The 22569-nt window shown below is 37.9% G+C and overlaps 1 protein-coding gene across 1 annotated transcript in view; it reads left to right on the forward strand.

The window, feature by feature from the left end:
• The window catches only part of LOC135215266 (protein jagged-1b-like), a 380196-nt gene that overhangs the window by 203103 nt on the left and 154524 nt on the right, over nt 1–22569 (forward strand).

Below are 22569 nucleotides of genomic sequence, written 5' to 3' on the forward strand. Positions count from 1 at the left end.
GTTCGTCTTCGAAAGTCGAAATCCTAAAATTAGGAGAATTTTTTTAAAAAGAAAGCCTTAAATAAAACAAAACAAAATAAAAATAAAATAATAAAAAAATTTCAATTTCAAGACAGGTTCCTCTTCGAAAGTCGAAATCCTAAAATTAGGAGAGTTTAAAAAATAAGCCTTAAATAAAATAAGACAAAATGAAAATAAAATAATCGAAAAATTTCAATTTCAAGATAGTCCCGACAAATGGAAATAATCAAAATAAAGCCTAAAACATTCGGAGAAAAAAAGAAAAAAAAGAAAATCGAAGCGAATAAAGGACTTTTCGGGATAAGCTGCTCGCAGTCTAATCCTACTTTCACCCAGCGCCGAAGGTTTCCGAAAGCGTGGCCCATTTTCTTAGTATTGAATTTTTATATAAGTTATCCATCTCGTATGCGATAGATTTATATAATTTAGTCAAACCCACATTTACTTGTTATGTTCGTGAAATCTTGTTTTTCATCTTACACAAGAATAAGGCTAAAACCCTATATATATATATATATATATATATTATATATATATATATATATATCTATATATATATATATACTATATATATATGATATATATATATACGTACCTATGTATGATGTGTATGTATGTAGTATATATTGTACATATTACATATATGTGACTTTTACCTCATCATATAATTATATATCTATATATATATATATATATATATATATAATATATATATATATATATATATATATATATTATTTTGGAGAGAGAGAGAGACATTCTGAGTCCCGTCGTCACGGTCGTAGTCAACCAGGGCATCTGTACCCAAAGATGATCAGGTGATTGCAACGATTTGCACACTGGGCAGTAATTCTTCAGCGCTTTTCGGGAGGTTTGTCTCTGGAAGCGTTAATTTTTTTTCCCCCTCACTGATTGCACGATGGAAGGCGAAGGAAAGAGATGACTATGAAATTGGTAGTTTAAGTCTGCCTGTGTGCAAACACCGTTCATATCCCTGCCTTGTAAAGATGTTTCTCTTGAGAAGGTCGTTGTGGTAATTTAGTTGTATATATACTTCCATATATATTCCATATACTGATAAGATCTTTTCGGCTCCCTAAGAAATTATTAGAATTTTAGAACCAAAATAAGTTTTTGTCAGATTTTTAGCCTGAATCTCCCTCTCTTTTTGAAACGTAGGGTTTCGGAACTCATTCGGACCCATTTCCGCTAGTACCAAACTGCTCAAGTTTCTTACATGTTTCAGTGACACTTTATTTTACAAGGATAGATAACTTTTAGGACCTGATTGAGGGCACAGACTCATGGGAGAGTTAATTTATTCTTTATTAAAGTTGGATTTACCCCGATCTACATTGACTGGGTTGCTCTTAAAATGCTGTACGGAAAAACCCCAGCCATTTCTTTTCTTCCTCTTCTGCAGGAGCGAGACAGACGCTTCTCAGGGAAGAGGCGCCCGACCTTATTCAATTTTGGCTTGACATTCCATTTTGGCTCCGCGAAAGAGCACCGTTTGTTGAGGCATCGTCATTATCGTCATCTCGTCCGTGATTCATCTCCCGCTTATCGTCTCTCTCCCTTCTTCATCCTTTAACATTACTTCCTTATCGCATTCGTCGCTCGCCTTCTCCATCTTCCCTCTCCCCTCCCCCCCTCTTGGATTCTCCATCATGGGGCGCTCTCGTTCATCTTCATCCTTCAGGATTTTGTCCTTCCATTTGCATCCAAGGGATTAGATCCTTAAGCCGACCAAGTTTTAACATTTTTCGTGCTTTTTTAAATGGCGAAGGACTGTTTGGTTTATCAACTGTCGTCTCTTTGGGAATGGATAGTACCTGCAGGTGTACGCAGCCTTAGTGTGTATGTGAATGTATGTTTGTGTGATAGTCAAAGTGTGTGTGTGCGTGTGTGTGTACGCACTTAGTCTTAGTGTGCGTGTGTGTGTCTGTGTGTACGCACTCACAAAATGTGAAAGCTATCTGAGATTCCCTTTCATAGATGATTAGCTAAAGTAGAATAAGCTATTGTCACTGTTTTCTTAATATTGTTTATTACCACTTAAACCACTAACCAAATTACATAATTATTTTCTTACGTGTCCAGCAATTACTTAAGCAGGATGATGGTATCTTTGCCATCCACTTCTTGTCGGACTTTTCTTCTTCTTGTGTCGTTCCCATGTCCTTGGCATCGGGAAGACTCTCTTATCTGCACGAGTCCCTGTGGAGCCGTCGTCACCGTTTCATGGGAGGTATCATGGCGACATGTACGAAAGTCCTCGCTGGAGGAGGAGGAAGGAGGAGGAGGAGGGGAGGAAGGAGGAGGAGGAGGAGCCAGTGCACGAACGCTAAGGGAGACGGAGAAAGATTTATTGTGTTTGGAGTTATTTTATTACTATTACTGCTCTCTTTTTGTTTAAATTATCACGCTAGATTATTTTTGTTGTTGTTTGGGTTTTTTCCCATTGAGTAATACTAATAATAAGCGAAGGAAATGAATAATATTAATAATAAAAGAAAAAGAAGCTTCATTACAAAATTATGTGTTTCAATTGCCACGGTTTGTCGTTACTGATTTCCAGATTACTTATATTTAGTTTTAAACTTGTTGAAGACTTTATTACGCTTTCGTTATTCTTTTATACAGTTAGGTTTTTTAAATCATTATATGCGCTTTGATGATTCTTCTTTCCCAGCTTCTTTCTGCTACGCCTATAGAAAGTTTCCTCTGGAAAGGATCTCCTACCTCCTGGTGGCTGCGAGTTTTAAGATAACTGCGCCTTATCTCGTGTCTGACGTCGGCTTACATACTCCGCCCTGATAAAAACCTCTTTGCAACTCTCTTCTCCAGCCTCCCAGGTCCTAAACCTCCCTCCCCCCACACCACCACCACCAGCAACCACAACTTTCCAAACACCTTACCTGCTAAGTAACTAAGTCTCTTATATTGTACTATTTGCCTTAATTTCGCATTGTATGGTAATCAGCCTCTCTCTCTCTCTCTCCTCTCTCCTCTCTCTCGCTCTCTCTCTCTCTCTCTCTCTCTCTCTCATCCTTGATTCATCTCTTGCATGTACTGTTTGATTGAATGAATGCTGGCATGATAACAAACAAGAAAGTCAAGGAGTTTTAAACCCAACCACTTCCTTTTACAAGTTCCTGATTCTTTATTACAGTGCTGCAAATCAGTAATCTATGCCCCCTCCTTTAGGCGACGTTTTATTAACTAATGCCTCATTCATATGTAGTGTGTATATAAATATATATATATATATATAATATATATAATATATATATTATTATATTATATAGATAATATACATGTGTGTGTATATATGCGTGTTTGTATATAATCTCTCTCTCTCTCTCTCTCTCTCTCTCTCTCTCTCTCTCTCTCTCTCTCTCTCTCTCTCTCTCTATATATATATATATATATATATATATATATATATATATAATATATATATATACATATATTACATATATAATGTACATAATCGTATTTCCCTTTAATTGATATTTTTGTTTATTTCATTTAAAGAAATTCAGACGAAACTCCTCCTATTTTCTAAACTATAAGTAGAATTATTGATTATTTATAAACTGCGCACCAATAGACCCCTGAACAAGGACATGGACGTCCCTTCATACCTCTATTCAATAACCTCGTCTTTGCGATGCCAGTAAGAAATAACAAATCAAATACCTCTAGTCAAAAGAAGAAATGCGCAACGATGCCCAGAGAAAAGAAGAAAGATTAGGGAAGTTAAGAGTGCTAACTGCCTCATTAAATATTGCCGTGATGGCCCGTGTCCGTCTGACATCCGGGTATCTAGATTTCGTTCTTGATAGAAAGAGTCGGCTTAGAGGGAAGCTGTGGTGATGACCGTTCATTATCATAATGGCGGTGCTGATGATAGTGATAGCGCTGGAATATATATTCCGAACATTGACGTACTGTTGAGGACATGTTGACATGAGAGATTATATCTTTTAAGGAAAAGTTTTTGGTTTCCTGTCATATTTTTACATATCTTAACTACATATATTTTTTTTTATTAAAATTATATATTTTGGTCCACTTCATAAACCTGCTTATGTCACATCATCATTCTATGCAATTTTTGTTTATGTATAATTAATTTAATTCTCTTTTCTCGTTCTTTCTGGCATTCGTCATTGTTTCTTCATTAATATTCTTCGAGGCTTTTGTGTTTGTTGTCTGCAGATACCGGCTCCTGCACCACAGAGCTGTTTTGCAAACTTACAAAATCCTCAATAACAAAAACTTCTCAGTACGAAAAGATTGAAATTCCTTTAAAATGGTTCTTGTTGTCCCAGGAGAGCAACAGACAACAGCTGATTGATACTTAGTCGGAATTGCATCGAGGGAAGTCATCAACAACCTGCGATAATTATGCCCATCACGAAAGTGCAGAATCATGAGCTCAAGGGTTAACGGAGTGGAGGAGGAGGAGAAATAGCTTGTGATGCAACAATGCACGCGGAGTTGCAACGGAGCGTGCGTGCATTGTGCGTGCGCAAGCACTATCGGCGGAACAATGGGGGCGAACAAATTCCTCGTTGCTTTCGCTGAATGAGATCCTTAATAAAGCCCGATTGCTTCATTGTTTGGCCAAATTCGTCTCGAGTTAATCACCGGAGGAGCGGAGAGACTCGCTCGAGGGCCGCCAGACGCGCGTTTATGGCCCCTCGTTAGATCCGACAAAACCGCATAATGTCCTCCACTTCGTCTTGTTAACTGCGTCCGTTGTTTACCGACACAGGGCGCTGCGGCCGCCGAAAGCACGGCCACAGACACACCCCGATACAAGCACGGCATTGCACTGCACGCTTGTTTTCCGAGCTTACTCCATGCATCGTTTTTGTTATATATTTTCAATTCTGAAATGGAGGTTTATGTGCATCCTTTTTTGGTGTGTGTTCTTAGAAATGAGTTGAGTTGAAGGGCTGTTCACTCACTCATTCGCTCTCACACTCAGCGTTAACTGCACAGGCCCCAATATGACCCATTGTCTCTAACAGGACACTTTACGGGTCCGTCACAAGTATTCGTAAGGCATACGTTAAGGAAAAAGTTGGGACAGTTTTGGAAATGGACGGGTTTTCGATGCGGATAAATTTTCCGTGAAATCATTTACTTGTTTTTAATTTATATCTGAAAACTTTGAGCATTGCTACGTGAATCCAACGCTATAAAGTATTATGCATTCTGTAATAAGCGAAGTTTTTCTTTATGACATTTACAAAACTATACGATTTAAAAAAAACTTCTTTTGTTTACTTTGTTTTTTTTTCTCTCTGTCACTGCCAAAGGATCACTATCGGTCATGGGAAAGACAAAGGATCACGATGGAAGGATCCCACAGCCATCTGTCCGTAATGAGCAATTCGAGGTCCTGGAGTAGGAGGGGAAGGGGAAGGAGGCCCGAGGGGTCGGGGGTGGATGAAGACGAAGAAGCAGATGGCTAAAGGACATTAAAAAGTTGCTGATATCAAAAACATGTTCTCATGATGGCCGTGCTTTGATTGGGGGAGTCGGGAGGGGGTGGAGAAGGTGTGACTGAAGACTCCGATGGGTGGGTGGGAGATGTTTGGGATTGGTGAGAAGCATAGAGAAAATCTCTCTCTCTCTCTCTCTCTCTCTCTCTCTCTCTCTCTCTCTCTCTCAGCACTTTGCATTTACACAAAATTTAAATTATAAAAATCCCTCAAAATTAAACATTCCCTTTATTTTTGTATTTTTTTTCTATTTTCTTTAAGACTGGAAACAGGTTTATATTTACACTTTTCCGTGAAATGGAATTTGAGCATCATGAACTCATATGAACTTTTTATACTTTCAAAAATGAACCTAGAAATAAGCCATAAATATCAAGTACACAGTACCCTGTGAATAACTTAAAATAAAAAGTGTGTATATTATTTTATATATATATATATATATATATATATATAATATATATATATATATATATACTTATATATATATATATATATATATATATATATTTATATATACAATATATATATTTATGTATATATATATATATATATATGTATATTATATATATATATAATATATATATATAATATATTATATATATATATATATATTAAAGTTAATGGAATGGAGACTACTGGGTCGTCCAACGATGGCCGGAGAAGTTTATTGACCTGTAGTGACCTTCGGGGATTAGTTACTGCTTATCTCTCCTAATCGTGATGACTGGGCGCTGGTGTTGTCGATGTTGCATTTTTCATTGAAGGTAGATTCCAAACGCTTTTGGTTTGACGACCTCCGGCCACGGGATTAAAAAGAACGTTCGATTAAAAATCTTTGGGAAGAATAAAGCAAAGGGAAAGCTTTGCCCAAGTTTGTAAGCACTAAGGGAATGGGTGTTATCTGTCCGTCTAATTCATCTTTTCGTTCACAAATAATTATTTTTTGCAGCATGATTTACATCCGCATCATAATTATTGATTTATTGTGATGCATTACTTCTTATGCAAGTTTCGTTCATTTATTTTAACTTTATTCACATATGTATAAAATTGATTAATTCCTATTTATTTATATATTTTTTCTTCCCAATGTGTTCGGTTTTGTATGTCAGTCTATTTAATTATATGCCTGATACCTCAAAGTGCACACATACACATATACTGTATGTATATATACATATTATATATTTTATATAAATGTATATAATATATATGTTTTATATATATATATATATATATATATATATATATATATATATATATATACTATCTATATAATGTAAATTGCAGTGAGCGTTTCCGTGAATAATAATAGAAATAGATTTTTATGAAACGAGCATCGCTCGGTGAAGATCGATTCTCCGAAGTTTTAATTCAGCGAATAAGGTCAGGGGGATACAAAGGAGTGGAGGGCGAATGCATTAAATTGGATGTCTGGGCGGATAAAGGTGGTAGTGGCCAACAGGCCAGCAGAGATTAATGGTGCTTCCCGATAGAAATCAGGAGAAAGGAAGAAGAAGAAGAAAAAAAGGGGGTATATAGAAATCATGGAGAAATTATGATGTAAATATAACCGCGCTACATTTTACTTTTCTTCGTTATCGTTTATTATTTCTTATTCGGTGCTTATGAGGTCCTCTTCCTCCGCAGGAATTTCTCAGATGACTTTTTTTTCCTAAAAAATTAAGGAGATAATAATGTACTAAATTAATATATACTAAAATAATATACTAAGTTAATAACCATAGCTCTAGCGAGTTTACAGAAACCAATCTCCAAATAAATAATAGTTCTGTCGAATTTGGCCAGCTATGTTACATGGCCTTTTAGGTCGTTCAAAAAAATTTATTCATATTAAGAATAATTATGATTTAATAATAAATATGGTGATATAATCTGATCCAGCCAGGACAGGTAAGAATACTCGACTTACAATCGGCCGCAAATATCAAGAATTTGCAGTAAAATGTATAATCAAATTTCGTCATAATTTTTTTTATAAGAATTTTTTTTACCTTTGTTTCGAATGTGTGACTCTGGCGTTGTCTTAATGCCGCTCGCTTGGTGCAAATTGAAACTAGTTCATTTGCTTAAATGCCTGATGTAGTTATATGTTGTTATTCCTGTCATTAAAGAGACACTTGCAGCAATGCCCTACTTTTTCTATCAATGGATTCTATTTAGCTTCCTCCACTAAGGATATGAAACTTTGCTTTATCAAGTTATCAACTTTAAAGCGAAATCTAAATTACCACGTGTTTCAGGACCTAAGACATTAATAACTGTACTTGCTGGCTATATAGTTCCTTTGATAATGCTGCAGTCTTTCAACGGATTGACTGTACATATAGATATGCAATCTTTCGATATGATTTTTCTTCTTTTAAATACTCTTTTATTGTTTTGCACATCTTGGTTTTTTCTCCTGTTTTCAGAAATCCAGTTATCTTCATAAAGATGTGTTCTTTTATTCATTTAGAAAAAAATATACACCTTCCCTACCTTACTCTTTGCCGAACACTAGTGCTGTGCCCTATGACAATCACACACAAACACTCTCGTTTTTAAGTATGTCTATTAGACCTTTTTATTCAACATGACCCGCGCACAAAATATCTTAGAAAGCATCAAAATAGTCTTCATTGTTGTCATCCTCAGAGAGAGAGAGAGAGAGAGAGAGAGAGAGAGAGAGAGAGAATCTTGCTTCGTACTGAAATGCAGCGCCGTTCGTTGTCCGAGTATGCTACAGTAATTTAGCGTGGCTAATAAATTCACCGCCGGAGAGAGAGAGTCTGACAATCGACAATCGGTACATTTGCAGTTATTGTCGATGAGTCTCCGAAGAGAGTTATACCCCGAGTATTTCTTATCAATGATTGCATAATGAGACTCTGGGACCTGAGTGGTTGGATGGTCTCTATAAGATAGGTTTCACCTCTCAATTTCTTACATGGTTTCAATATAGTTTTCACCTCTCTCTCTCTCTCTCTCTCTCTCTCTCTCGTGACATAGGATGTTTCAGTTTTCTTACATGGGTTCAATACATTTTTCATTTAATGCGTATATGAATAATATATATTTCAGGTTTTTAGCATTTCAGTTGTTTTAATCTCTCTCTCTCTCTCTCTCTCTCTCTCTCACGTGATATAGGATATCTCAGTCAGTTTTCTTACATGGGTTCAATGCATTTTTCATTTAATGTGTATAAGAATAATGTATAATATTTCAGATTTTTATCATTTTAGTTATTTTACTCTCTCTCTCTCTCTCTCTCTCTCTCTCTCTCTCTCTCTCTCTCTCTCTAAGACTCGAATCCCTGCCAGAAGGAGGCACGAAATTGCATCGGATGTGTCAAACATTTACAAAACCTGGCCCTTAACGACTGGGCACCGCCTATCCTACCCCTCAATTGATAACTGGTTTATGTTAAAAGCAGCTTCGAGGTACCCGATAGGATCACTCTTAATTCCCAACTACTTGATACTTTGAACGGACAGGTCGTTTATGCCCTCCGTAAGACCTTTAATAGCATGCTTAATGCCCCCTTTTGAGGTCATTGTCGTGATTTGTGGCGGTTTTCGGCGGTCATTCCGAAGGTGTCACGTGGGGGCTAATGTAACTCGGAACAGAGGTGCAAAGTGTCTTCTTTATAGCAGCCAAAAGCTGGATAATGTAGGTAAGAAGGTCGTTCATCTCGATGATTAAAAGTAAAAAAGTGATATCTACGTGTGAATGTGGGTCATTTGAATATTAACAGCTTAAAAATGATTAAGATGCGAGAACGACATCATGGAAAAGCACCCCAAAAAAAAATTTCTGTTCTTTAATATACTGGTTTGATACGACCAAATGTTTTCCAGAAAAAAATTCGTGTAAGTTTTTTCAAGACGTGCTCGCGCTCGAAAAAATTTATTCTTTGTCTTGCTTATGTTTATTGTCGATCTCCATCAGTTTTTTTTCGAATTTAAATTCTTTTTTTATTGCACTAAGTTGGCAACGTCTTAATGAAACGAAGCAAGGAATATTTTCGAGTTTACGGATTAAAATTTTATTTCGAATTTCCGAGCCATATGTTAACTGGCAGGAAGTTATAAACCCAGAAAATATGGTTATCGTCGTTCAATCAGCTGGTGTTTTTAATCTCATTAATGTCTATGGAAAAAAAAATATGAAAATGCACGCCCTTATTTTTCATCCAGGTTAGCAATCTGACTGAAAAACGGTCCGCCATCACTACATCCTGTAAGCATATACGCCTCTTTACCACTTAGCTTGTCTGTGCTTACTGTGAATCCTTAATAGCTGCAGGTAAAGAGGTGATGCGGGGGCGGGGGTGTTAATCACCTCTTGATTTAGGTATGCATCTGAGGAGGAGACAGCCTCCGATCAGGTCCCGCTGCTCCTGCTGCAGTCGCCGATAAAAAGCAGGGAGGAATCGTTAGTCATCCTTTGTCATTACGACGTTGCTTTGTCATTATAATCAGCAACGACCGGGGCGACACTGGGAGGGAGGCCCCCTGTTGTTAAAAGATCCTGAGAGAGAGAGAGAGAGAGAGAGAGAGAGAGAGAGAGAGAGAGAGAGAGAGAGCGTGCCACTAGGTGGGCTTGTTGTGCCCCCAGCTCGTTTTCGTCATAATTCAGACCTAACTGGTCACTTTTATTACGCATATTTTATTGAGTGGGGGTTCATATGACCTGCATATATTATCCCCGGTTAATTTATGATTTTGTGAGGGTGCTGTCCCGGCAGATGGCATTTTTTAGATGTCTGATACTGATAAAAGGTCGTCCGCGTTATATTTATCTCACTGTTGCTTTTCGTGATCTTGATAGTATATATTGCCACGTGTTTTTTTTTTTTTTTTTTTTTATGGGGCGCGGAGTCGGGGTCGTCAACCCCATGCTTAACCGTCCTCTTTCAACCAGGCCTGGGAACGACTTTAGTATATAATTTCTCTTGGCAAAGCTCGCCGTGTTTATCTCCAGTGGTGAATTGGAACGGTCCTCGAGCAATCGTTGATTCGCGTTAGAATGTGTTATGATGTGACGAGAATAGAGATTGATTAATCATGTTCATTATGCATGATTAGTCATGCCTTATTTGCGTTTTATGCTGTGTCGGTCAGTGTTTGCATTCCATGACATCAGGTGCTGTGTGAAAGGCAACAGTGAATAATTTATAGCGATGTATAATTTCTCAGGTGACCCGGGCGTTATCACAAGTTCATTTTCGCACGTCTTGATGGCTCGAAACTAAATAGCTGTAATTTTCTTGATTAATTTGCTTTAATGCACTCGTGTCGAGATAACCACTGGCTATTACGGGCGGGTTTTGGATGATACGCATCCAGTCTTCTGTTTGTGTTCAAGTTTTTTGGTGTGTTCATTCATATTCTGCAATCTTTCGAAAAGGATCCACCTCAAGAGGGCGGCAGGTCACTGATGTAGTTAGATTTATTTCAAGCTCGAAAATCGCACTGTCGATTCACTTTTCTTTATAGTTTCCTTATATTTTATTTGATAATAAACACTGCAGAGTAAGAATTTATTCCGCCATGTATGTCGTTAGGTTCACTCGTGTATAGCTTCGTCTCTGCCATGTTTACAAAACCAACCCCTGGCGAAGGCAATTGTCCCCAGCGTCCTGTCGATAAGAATCCCGCCTTGAGGAGTTCCGTGTCGCAGATAATGGCGATGCTTATCTGAAGGGCTTTCCAGAATTTTGAAGCAGTGTCAGAGCTCTCTCTCTCTCTCTCTCTCTCTCTCTCTGCATGGAAGCAAATGTAAGAGGCGGAAAGGGCAGCAGCAGCAGCAGCAGGTATCAACCATAGAAAGGTTCACACCAGGAGACGAACCATACTGAGAGGAAAGATGGTTTTGGGTAGACCCGGTAGGTAATTCGGCTTCTTCAGAGAAAAGTAAACTTGCTTCTTTTTCATTTCAGTGTCTCCCACTGTAAACGTGTGTGTCTGTGCTGACACACATTTAAATATTAGTCGTGGAAGTTTTGGTAATCTTTTTAAAATTTTCGTCTGAATAATTGCTTGAGAACTTTTTTTTTTTATGCTGAATGTTCATTTTCTTATAGTTTGTTACTACACTTAGTTGACTGCCTTCCATGAAGTGGCGTTTATATAAGTATTATAAACTGGAAAGATAGAATTCGTAATTTCTTCGACCATTTTACCTGTGAGATGTTCAGATGATAAAATCTCTCCTTTACCCATATCTCGAGAAATGTTTACTGTATTTCCCTGCCCAAACATGTTTTATCTTTAAACACGATCTCTGTGAGTCGTATTTTCAGTTTGATTTGCAGTGGGTTCTTTTATTTCGAGGAAAATACTCAACGTATGACGTCATCTCTCTCTCTCTCTCTCTCTTCTCTCTCTCTCTCTCTCTCTCTCTCTCTCTCTCTCTCTCTCTCTCTGATTTTATAAGCTCAGTAATTGTGAGAAAAAGTTGACTATCTGTTATATTCCTCAGGGTTATCACTGGCAGCCTTACAGAGAGAGAGAGAGAGAGAGAGAGACGAGAGATGAGAGAGAGAGAGAGAGAGAGAGAGAGAGAGATTAAGCGGATATAGTAAATGAAATTCGCATGAGTTTACACGTCTTTTGGTAGCTACTTATGTTTGTCGTATTCAAATCCTGTAGGACAATGAAGTGGAAGTAATATCCCGTGTGACCTGCCAATTAGGTAATGAACCTGATGACCTGGGTATCCGTGACCCGTTACCGTCAGGGCTTCGTGTCTTGACCCTGCCACTTAGGGATTGGCTCTTGAGAAAAGGAGTCACAAGAGGATGCGGAGTGATTGGATTGGGAGTCTTAACATTTTTCCTTCTTCTTTCCTTCACTCTCGAAGACTATTTAGTCCCCCCTCCTCCTCCTCCTCCTCCTCCTCCTCCTCCCTAGACTTCACCTAAGTTCCTCCATCAAAGAGGTTTTCTCCCTTCTTCCCATAATGTTCGTTGACCTCAGATAACCCAGGAACCTCAGGAGGTCCTAGGAAGCCTCCTGTAGTCATAACCAGATGATTTGAAGCCGGACCTACTTTTACTACTTACTAACGGTTAACTAACTAGTGTATTGTTACTAAACACATATTGCTTACTATTACTGACAAACTACTTACTAGATCTTGTACTCGCTACTTACTTCCTATTTAATAATGGCTAAATTCCTCATGGTTTCTTGCTACTAACCACTTACTTGGCAATGGCTGACTTGTTGATAACTACTTACTACTGAAAGATTGTCTCTTTAAGGGAAAGTACAGAACACCAGTAATTTTTCAAATTTCTTAAATGAGGTACTTAGGCTATTTTCCATATGAATAAGGTCAAATCAATAGAATAAGTTCTTACTGCTTCACCTACATTCGACATATTCATGAATAAATGTGTGGCATATAGCAAGGGGTTCTGGTGCAAGCGGCAATCTGTGATATGGGGCCTAGAGGCAACGGAGTTAACTATTTACTGGAGTTTAACCATTGTATACATAATCCATGCAATTATAATCGTAAAAAGATCAGTTGACATCAGACTATTCTCCAAGAAAATTCTTATAATTTCTTAAAGCACTGGGTCCTTTTAGTAAAGCGTTTGCATAATTAAGAAAGCTAAACAAGTCATTTTATTCATTACAAGTCGTTACTGCGCCATTAACTCGATTGGGATTCATACCACGTTCAAATGATCACATTATAAAAAAATACAAAGGAACTTTATGAGATCCTTCGAGCTCTCCATCTTTACTTCCCTTGCCGAAACACCCTCCCCCCTCCAAACCAACCCCCACCCGCTAATCCCCGCGTATATTGCAAGCAGCCTTTGCCATTCAATACCGCGAAATCTTGTCGGATGTCGGGCGCCCTGTTCCACTGTCGTACAATTTCGCCATAATTCTTGTCAATGGACGCTTTCTCCGATTAGATTTTAAAGAGCAGAAAAAAGATCTCTATCAAGAAAGGTCGTACAGGGAGTGGGATAGCTGAAAGAGAGTCCAGGAGGGTCATCTAAGGTCAAGGAAGACCTGTTAGGCTGACCGGACTGAGGTCACGGTTTTTGGCAAATGGATCCGCTGTTGCCGTCGGTTTTTGCGACTTGATTTTATTTTAATTGTGGGCACAGGTTTCCTTTCATTCCAGACTTGATTGAGCGGAGAAATCAAGTATTGTGTGCTCATATCGGGTACAACGGGCGGTGGAACGTCACGTCAGGTTCTTCATTTGAGATCTGTGATGGAATATTTATTGTTAATCCATTAACTTTTCTTGGTTATATTGCAGGGGATTTTTAGATTAGATTAGATTAGATTATAAAATTTTGGCACAGCCTGCATGGATGCTTGCGTGTTCCTTTAGGAGACAGATAAAATGATGCATTTATTTGTTTACCAAATGACATAGTTTGTTCATATTTAATATTTTTAATTATTATTAATTTATATATAGTCAGTTACATTTTCAAAAATCATCTGCGGTATTTATTTACACGTTAAAGAGAAAAATATGACAGGAATCCTGATACAAGCCCAATTCCATAGTGATTATGCAGAATTATGAGAGTGAAAAGAGTGAAATATGCATAGTACTTACACCTTAGAATTTTTGAAGTAACCAGACCATCCTTCGACTGTTTACTTTTCATCGAACAGTGTTTGTTTTTAAATATATATCATAGAATTCCATATTGCGTGCTGTCATTGTTAGATTGAATGGCCGCTAGCAACAACATTACCATAACCAAATGAGGAGGCCTGGGTATGGGGCCAGCAACCTCACTCCAAAAATCAGTGCTTTAAATCATTCCTCTGACCTTTGACCTTAGAAAGTAAAAATGGTTGTGGGCGGGTAGTGGGTTTCATTGCGGTTAAAAAAAAAATCAGCGTATTGAGTTAATGACTATGTTAGTTTAGCTCTTAGGTCATCTGTTATTTAACAAAAGGAAAAATGAAAAATAATAAGATAAAAATCCTTTTGATTTGAATCGGCTCTGGTAGAGACAGATGCCGTCGCGACTGTTGGCGAATTTACATGTGAATCGACTCCTTCATTGGAAGCTCTGTGTTATTTTCACGCCCATTGAAAAGTCCTTTGATAAATTACGGCAGATTGTCAAGTAGTGGAATACGTTTGCCGAGATAATTAGATACACCGGAAGAGTTGACGTTCAGAGGCAGGTGGGTGATTGGCCGTCATGTAACGCAAATTTAAGATTCATTAAAGTCTCTCTCTCTCTCTCTCTCTCTCTCTCTCTCTCTCTCTCTCTCTCTCTCTCTCATACATTTTTATTTCATCGTACATGTTCGTTTTATCTGATCGAGTTTGCTTGGCATACTGGAATTCATTGGGTACAAGTTTTTTTAGGTTTCTATCGCACCCTATTTATCAATTTAGTCCACGTTGTTACCCTCAGCATTATTTACAAATCTTTTTTATGGCTACTATCCTTTTTCTTAATAACTGGTTTATAAGTCCTTAAAATCTGGAAGTCGAAGCATAAGTCTCTGGACGTGAATTTCATTTTCCACTAGTAAGGTCTTATTTCAATACGGCTTCGGTAGTTTTCATTATTATTATTATTATTATTATCATTATTTTTTATATTTTTTTTTCTTTGCTCTATCACAGTCCTCCAATTCGACTGGGTGGTATTTATAGTGTGGGGTTCCGGGTTGCATCCTGCCTCCTTATGAGTCCATCACTCTTCTTACTATGTGTGCTGTTTCTAGGATCACACCCTTCTGCATGAGTCCTGGAGCTACTTCGGCCTCTAGTTTTCTAGATTCCTTTTCAGGGGTCTTGGGATCGTGCCTAGTGTTCCTATGATTATGGGTATTATTAATATTATTATTATTATTATTATTATTATTATTATTATTATTATTATTTATTATTTATTATTATAAGAGTGTTTTCAAAAACTCTCTCACATAATGTGACATCACCATGACCCCTGCGTCGGACAGAATATAAATCCCCTCCCGGTTGACGACTGCTGAAGGAGGCTGGGGAAACGCCGGAGTGGGATCCGTGTCGTGTACGAACAGCGGGATATTAAAGACACTGGCCTTCCGGCATGACAACTTTAGGATATACATTCGGAGGTCAAATTGAAATATATTGGTGGTCATGCGGAGACTCTCTCTCTCTCTCTCTCTCTCTCTCTCTCTCTCTCTCTCTCTCACACACAGGAATGTGTTTCTTCATTTTTATGTTGCTTCTTTTAAATGTGTGTCCTATGTATTACTAACTCTCTCAAAGTTTCTAGATTTAAATTGATTACATTTATGCTTCTGGCGAGTCACGAAACTCTCTCTCTCTCTCTCTTGTGGGAACTTCTTTACATACATGTGACACATTATAGGAGGACGCTGTGAATGAACAGTAAAACCTGCTCCTAAAGGTAAGTGAGCACACGACGTCTCCTTGGATGGACTAACAAGTCTTTGAGACATCCTAACCCTAGTAGCTTCTCTCTCTCTCTCTCTCTCTCTCTCTCTCTCTCTCTCTCTCTCTCCGGACCAAAGCGACCACTCCATTCTTAAGGAGATTCATCTGTACTCCTCCCACCGTGGACGCATCCCATACATATGCAGGAGACGCCACCGTTCAACTACCGTGGGCGGCACCATAGAGGCTTCAGCGAGACGCCGTTGTGACATGTCCCATCGTGCCACTGAAAGGGAAGGATCCTCCTGACGGCTTCTTAGCTCTCCTGATGAATAAGCAATGAATCGGACTTGACCTCTGAGGATTCCTGTTCCGTCACCAAGTTATATGCTGAGTTATTATTATTATTATTATTATTATTATTATTATTATTATTATTATTATTGATAATATATTTTTTCACTGATTACTGAAAACGCTAATCATTTGACGAACAAAGTAAATTGAGGAATGACGTATAAAAAGCATCGTTTACGTTTTTATCGTCTTAAATAAAAAATCAGTGCTAGTTTTTGGTGATCGTACTGAATCGACTTTATTTTAAAAATACTGTACGTCAGAGTTAGGTTTTCCTGTTCATTTTATCGACAATGTTAAAAATACCGAACACGATTACGTAATCTGCTCGCCAAGCAGGATCGTGAGAGACGGAAGAAGAAGAAGAAGAAGAAGCAGCAGAAGAAGAAGAATCAAGAAGATCTCCGAAAAGTTATTCCGGGCGCGATAACAGGCCTCGAGTGTTGGTTCGAATGACGTATTAAAATTGCCCACATCAGTATTTCTCGTTCGTTCAGACGTGGCCTTGGCTGAGGCTTCAGACAGGTGAGAGAGAGAGAGAGAGAGAGAGAGAGAGAGAGAGAGAGAGAGAGAGAGAGAGAGAGAGAGAAGGTAACGGACGCGTAGTTGACTTTGGCGTTACAAAGACAGGAATTACAAAGACTTCATAGTTGATATTCTGTCGCGTCAGAAGTAGCTTAATTCTTTGCTAGTTTATCATGATGCAGAACAGTTTTTCTTTCATTCTCTTGTGCAAGATGTACTTTGTAATCATATGATGGTTATGTCTATTGCAGATAGAATTGCAATGCCTTAATGAATGATTACTTGCTTAGGGTGTAAGTTTACAGAAACTGTAGGTTTTAATGAAGTCTATAAATGATCTCTTGCATATTCTTGCTCGAAAATAATGTTTTTACTATTGGAAATCTTGGAAGCAAAAAATTATATATAGTTTTTCATTTCCATTAAAATGTATAGAATATATGAACGGAAGATTTTGTCTTGTTCGAGTTTTTCCATTTTCATCTCAAGATTCCAGAAATCACTGAATGGATTTCCACTCACATATACTAACCACATTTCTTAAAATAAATTTTACGTTTATGAAATATACTTCAAAGGACCCAGTTTTGAGGACTTTATGCCATTTTCATCATTATGTTTAATGATGATTACCAGCTGATTCACGTAAAAATTATCTATATTTTCTTAATGAGAAAATTATCTCTGTTTTCTTAACGAGATTACAACCTCATTCATATTTAGATATCAACAGTTTCATTCGAATATGATTAAACGAATCCCACCTTTTTGTGTCTGACGATTATCGAACTTAGTGATCGAGGCAACAAGGCGTCGATAAGTCGCACAACGAACGAGACCTCGCCTCTCTATATTTTTTTCAAACGAAGAGAATTTTTCGAGAACGGATAAAAAAGAATATCTCAAAAAGAAATCTCCATACATGGCTGAATGAACATCGAAGCCATTGGGAGGTTTGATTTATTAGAGGCGTGAATGCTCTCTCCTGCAAGCAAGCCATTTCGATGCACGATTCATGAAAGCAGATGCTTATCGCTTTCTTCTGTTTTTCTTTCTTTCTTATAAATATATAAAAGGTGATCATCGCGATTGCTGTGCAACCGCTGCCTCCTCCTCCTCCTCCTCCTGCTCTCGTGTCCTTATCGCTTATCTTCTTTCCATCCCTCTCCTCCTCTCCATAATAATATTTTTTCCTACCTTCGTCTTATTCTTCTATTCCATATCTTCGCCGCAGTCATTTTTTTTTTACTTCTCTCCTTTTCTCTTCCTAATTTTTAACTCTTCTCCCAGACTTTACTACCCTCTTCTTCTCCTCTTTCCTTCCCCTTAGTCTTCCTCTCCTCCTCTTCCTTTTCAGTCCTCCACTTTCTTGCTTGACAAGCGTCATCCTGGTTTTTCTGCTTGCTTTTGGTTGCACGCTATTCCCACGGCAGGTTTTATCGCTATCAACGATATCACGCCCCTGCTTGAAAGTTCGCAAGCATATAAAGCTTCTAATCTGATGATGCTTATAAATGGACGTTCCCGCATGACGTAGAGTGTGTCTATGTATTTGTGGCTTTTTCGTGGAACCTGCTGACTTCGGATTGGTTGATTGGAGGACTAAAGGTGAGACGGTCGAATGTGACCGATCTTCATTCGTGTGTTTGCCATAGAACTTTCCGATTCAGGATTGGTTGATTGGATGAGGTAACGAATCTTTTGTTTGTGTCCATTTCTCGGATTTCTTTGATCTCGTATTAGTCCTGGGTAAGTAACGATTCGTTATTTGTTTACTTTTCTTGGGACTTTCGTACTACTGATTGGCTAATTGGGTACAAAACCGAATCTTTATTTTCATACTTTTCTGTACATTGCAAACTTAGAATCATTTGATTGGAGGACTCAAATCTTATTACCTCCCACTCTCCTCCCCCAATCGCGCTCGCTCACACACACACACACACACACACACACACACACAACCTATTGCTTCCAAGTAAGGAAGGCAGGGTGTGTCGGCTTTTTTAAGGTTCGTCTACAGAGTTTAAAGGTAATACATTTTGATGCTTCCAAGGGTACATCGCACAGTTCCGTTCAGATTTTGTGATTAAAAGAGATTTCCTTTTAGAAGAGGTTTTCTACGAAGTGCTAGATGTTCATTGCAGTCTTAAAGATTTCCGGATGTTTACAACAAAATTCATTAATAAAAAATCATATGTAGTTAGATACGGTTCATGGCGGACAGGTCTTGAAGAGGGTCTCTATAGAGAGAGAAGAGAGAGAGAGAGAGAGAGAGAGAGAGAGAGAGAGAGAGAGACGTCTACATAAAAGCTTGCAATGTTTTGAACGCTGATAAACTACCAACTATATACGTTCGTGTGAAGAAGTGCCAAGAACATGTATTGATGTAAATTAGTATCGTGAGTGTGGTTTTAATAAATAATGTTTTAGTGATCTGTGGGTGCTTTTAGGAACCAGTGCATATTATAGCACCTTTATTTTTTTAAAGGATGGGGAGTATTTTATCTTGATGTACAGTCACAAAGTTCGTTTACAAACTAACTTTTAAAAAAAAAACTCGGCAGATCCAAGATGGACTTGAATCAATAAATAGAGAATAGATTTAGAATAAGGACCCAAGTTACATAATTGGACTTGCAACCTACGCAGTATTCCACGAAGGTCACCTAAAATGGAAAATATATTCCATAGTGACAGAGAATGTTACATTTAATATTCATAGTCGAACTGCTAGGTGAATTATAGAAGGTGATTTGTGTAACACATGCATATATATATATATATATATATATATATATATATATATATATATATATATATATATATATATATAGAAAGGAAATAGAGAGAGAGAGATGAGAGAGAGGAGAGAGGAGAGAGAGAGAGAGAGAGAGAGATTCTCGTTTGGAAATCATTGGTTCATTTACCAGGAAAGCCTGGCACCTCGGTGGCCTCGAGTTCGATTCTCGGGCATTCCACTTTGGGTGTTAGAGATGTGTATTTCTGGTGATAAGAAGTTCACTCTCGACGTGGTTCGGAAGTCGCGTAAAGTCGTTGGTCCCGTTGCTGAATAACCACTGGTTCCATGCAACGTAAAAACACCATACAAACAAACAAACAATGAATGTGATTTTTGTCACAGAAATGTAAGTTTTCTTTTCTCTCTCCTTTGGTTGAGGATCTGCAGCTCCTGTAGTTGTTGGAGGACATGCATGCTAAGCAAGGATATCGCTCTCCGGACTCCTGCCGATCCTCTCAGGGTATTGGATAATAAAATCAGGTGGGCATCGAGAAGCCGGTGGACAGCGCCGGAGTGTGCAGATAATGGCAGAGATAAGAGGTGCCCATAGCAGGGGGGCATCGCTCTCCTGCCGATTCCACATTACCTCTCTCTCTCTCTCTCTCTCTCTCTCTCTCTCTCTCTCTCTCTCTCTCATGTCTCAGTCGCCAAATGAACTATACATGAAATACCAGTGTACACATATTCGGCATAATGTATCAGCCATGAATATAGAGTATGCACAGATGTTAATGTATACATATATGTATGAAATACACATTGTGGCCCTAATACTACTGTTTCTATACAGACCCTATAACCCATCGAGCATTACTGTCCATAGAAGTAGTGTCAGAACGTATACTTAATGCAAAGACGTAAAATAAGCACCTTTAACTTACACTTGGTTGGTGATTCCTCCCTGATTTTTGCTTGTATCATATAATGTTTATTATTGGCAATAAACTTCACTTCTCAAAACATGAAGCACAAGGGAAAATATACTTGATACACACGCCCGAGCGATACATATATATTATGTATATGTGTGTGTGTATTACATGTGTACGTATGTTTGTATTTGCATAATGTAGCCCTTTGCTTAAATTGGTTGAAATTTGGGAACCTTGTTAGCCGAGCCACCGCGCCAACCTTTCCCTCTCCTGTGGGTGGTTTTGTGTCGCTGCTCCTGGTGGACTCACGGGCGAACTTGAGCCGGGGGTCCTATCGACCGTCAATGAGCTCATCACGACTTTCGAATTTATTGTATTACTCTCGTACTCCCTTCCTGGCACTCCGGGGAACTCCTGAGGCTGCCCTGCTCTCTTTTTGTGTGTGTGCGTCTTTTTTTTTGTTTCTAATGTTAATTCTAATGAAATTAATATTTTATGAACATATATTAATTCCGAGGTAGAGCGAATTAGATATTAAAGGACATTGTAGCTCGATATATGTATATGAATCACGGAAATGTGATATGACTTATATATATATATATATATATATATATATCTATATATATATATATATATATATATAGTATATATATATATATATATATATATATATATATATATATATATATATATATATATATATATATATATTCGGTGTGTCCTAAGTCTTACGGAGTTACCATTTCTGCTTCGTTTTGTATATATTTCTTTGCTGTTTTTAATATTCGTTACCTTCACTTTGTTTCACCTTTTCGCATAAGTTCCACTCTGTGGAAAATTTCTTCGGCAAAATAAGGTCTTTTTATTTACCTGTACCATATGGATCAGTGCAGGTTTAGAATAATAATGATTAAACTATATATTTAAATGTATATAAGATAATAATAATAATAATAATAATTAATAATAATAATAATAATAATAATAATAATAATAATAATAAAATAGTTGGTACCTTTAACATCGGTTTAGTTCTGTAGGTGGACGGAGGGAAGGTAGGGGGAGAAGGGCTGGTTAGTCACGTAGTTCGTCAATTTACGCGGACTTGGCTCCTGAGGTGGGAACTCCAACACCTGCTTTGAAGGATTATCGCCGCATAATCTCTCATTATCGAACACTTGAGACGAATTAAGGCCTCTTGTAAAACATGGATGGCGTAGTAATGACTTTTTTTTTTTCCTCTCTCATCTCACCTCCATAAGGGGAGTTTGTGGATGTGATATGTACGTCTGGAGGTAAATCTCCTCACCTCCGTCCCACTCCCCCTCCCCCTCCCAGTGCTCCAGTGGTGAAGAGACTACAAACATTTGCTAATTTCCCCAGGATGTTTATCTGTGTGTGCGTGTGTGTGTGTGTGTCTTTTGTACATGCGTGAATTTAAAATGACATGCAGCCTCATTGTAGTTGACAGAATTATAGATTTGGTGCTAATATCTTTACAACTTACAAACATCAATAATTCCTTGTATATGTTTGCGTATACTGATGACTCAGTCTTTCAAAAGAAGATTGGAATATAACTTCCATTGTGCGGTGACCACTTTGTTTAAAATAGAGGAATTAACTGGTATGACTTTAAATTTGGCTCCTATAAATTGCGATCGTATAGTAACCAAGTTAATAGTCCCCGTCTTGAAGAGATTCACCATTTATCTGCCAACCAGGAGCACTGCTTTTGAAAGATGTTTGATGTATCTGCCAACTAAGAGATGGTCGTTTAAAAGATGTCCTCGATGTTTACATCATTCTGTTGTTTTGAAGTTCAGTTTTGCACTTTATCGAGCAGATAACACAAGTTCATTTATCTCAGTCTTTCTACGCTTCTGTTATGTTAAGATATGTTCTTGAGATAAGGAGGTGAAGGCATCACTTCAGCTTGTGAGTTAGAGATGAATGAAGTGCGTTCATTTCATATTACTGCAGTTTTGGCGATGTTCTGTGACAACAAATTGATAAGCCGCTTAATATATGGGTAAGTCTCTCTCTCTCGAACTTTACTATT

This window comes from Macrobrachium nipponense, chromosome 19, assembly GCF_015104395.2.
Source record: "Macrobrachium nipponense isolate FS-2020 chromosome 19, ASM1510439v2, whole genome shotgun sequence".
NCBI classification, from domain to species: domain Eukaryota; kingdom Metazoa; phylum Arthropoda; class Malacostraca; order Decapoda; family Palaemonidae; genus Macrobrachium; species Macrobrachium nipponense.